The 1,898-nt window shown below is 42.7% G+C and overlaps 1 non-coding gene across 1 annotated transcript; it reads left to right on the top strand.

Moving 5' to 3' along the window:
- Positions 1 to 621: 621 nt before the first annotated feature.
- LOC125430362 lies at positions 622 to 696 on the top strand. Its single transcript, XR_007244148.1, has one exon. It is a non-coding gene; the product is annotated as a small nucleolar RNA SNORD69 (small nucleolar RNA).
- The last annotated feature ends 1,202 nt before the right edge of the window (positions 697 to 1,898 follow it).

Raw genomic sequence — 1,898 nt, 5'->3', positions numbered from 1 at the left:
TAGTTCCATATGTACAGCCCAGCCCCTACCACATACATAGGTTCAGTCAGGCAATTCCATGTAATGAAGGCATCCCTGGGTGATCTTGGGTTCCCATGGCTTCTCTCCGAAACAGGAACATTACTGCTATAACATGATATTTGCATGCATAAGAAGGCACAGTTTTGTCTTCTAAGAGCTCACCAGTATCTTTTAAAAATAATGTAGGAAATGACCTGGGCACTTCATTAAAAACAGAGTTAATTGAGGTTAACAAAGTCATCTTGTGCCGCTGTTAATTAATTCGCAGACTTGATGTAATCTGGAGGCAGTCCAGCACAAGCACCGTGCAGTGACACAGGATAACAAAAGAATATCTGGAACATCTATTTGACATATTCTGAAGCCAAGTTCAAGTGTTCCGTACACATAGATCAGGATGAATGAATACAAATGCATCTGTAATAATCTTTTACAAAAAGTAATGGAATACAGACAAATGCCCAGTGAATACAAATGCATCTGTAATAATCTTTTGTAAAAAGAAATGGAATACAGACATTTTTTAAAAATGTAACAAAATTTCAAATATTGCATGAGACCCAAGTTAATTTGTTATTAAAAGGTCTACAGAACATGAACAAGGAGCGGCGATTGAATAAGATGGAACTGAAAGATCATGATGTGGTTGAGAAATGCAACTCTGGGCTGCTTCTTATAACCTTCCAACACAAAAAAGATCATTTAAATGTCCACATACATTGAGGTGGTAAAGCTCTTACGATGTTCAGGACCATAGTCCACCAAAATCTAACGCATGTAACAAAGCACCGGTGAGCATGGTAGCATCTGGTTATTGACAAGGTATAGAAATGAATACATGTGGTGGTGTTTCAAAACATTTCTGTTCCTGTATGGGTTCCAACCTAGGAAGCATGAATCAGCAGACTCCATTCCCTTCATTCCATTTTGTTTCACCACTTTCAAAAATTCCTCATGAAACATCACAGAGGTCCTCTGCTGGTGGGAAGGGGATGCCGGTGGATTGGTGATTGTAACCCATGCAGTCAGAACATTAATCTAGTGCTTTGCTCCCCATTATGTTTCACTGTTCCCAGAAAAGACCTCCGGGCCAGAAAGAGCATCCCTCCTTCTAGGATTGCACTCCCAGCCATGTCATGATCTAGCCAAGCCAGGCATATTTATGTTCTTTCATTTGGCGCCAAAATTAGTGCAGCCAGACAGCTACCAGGTATCCCGAATGGTAGAGGCTGCACAAGAGTGTGACTGAAAGCTGAGCCCTGATGGTTTTGATGTAAAAAATGTAGACAGTTCCTAGAACAAACGAAATTTCTGGCAGATTTTGCTGTATGGGTTAGATTTGTTTGCCTCCATCTCAGCCACCCTGAATGACTATCTTTAAGCTGGCCTTGTCTGGTGAAGTTCACAAGCAGCCATGCTGGCAGGGGCTGATGGGAATTGTAGTCCATGAACATCTGGAGAGCCACAGGTTGCAGACCTCTGCTCTAGACAAAGGCTCTCTCTGGGCTTCCTCCCTGCACATTCCAGAGACGCTGACAAACACAATTGAAACCAGGGCCTTGACTTGCGGAGTTCGCGGATAATATGTCCGGAGAACCAGGTTTACATGGAAATCGGTTACCCTTCTCAGTGGCCATGCAGAGGGGTTTAAGGGAAATTGTGGGTTTATGCTGTGGGTTTGTGGAGAGGCCCCATGCTCCTGATGATGTCATTGGGAACACTACAAAATCTAAATGATCGGACTGGCACAGTAGAAATCCAGATTCCATATATCATCCTGTATTTACTAAGGCCGCTTACAAATCAAGCTAGAGACGTCCGTGTGACCCGTAGTCTAAGTGGATCTTGTTCTTGGCCAATCACCGAAAGGTGGTTTT

Source organism: Sphaerodactylus townsendi, linkage group LG03 (genome assembly GCF_021028975.2).
Source record: "Sphaerodactylus townsendi isolate TG3544 linkage group LG03, MPM_Stown_v2.3, whole genome shotgun sequence".
NCBI classification, from domain to species: domain Eukaryota; kingdom Metazoa; phylum Chordata; class Lepidosauria; order Squamata; family Sphaerodactylidae; genus Sphaerodactylus; species Sphaerodactylus townsendi.
The sequence above is the reverse complement of the archived record's forward strand: the minus strand, read 5'-3'. Positions and strand labels throughout refer to the sequence as shown.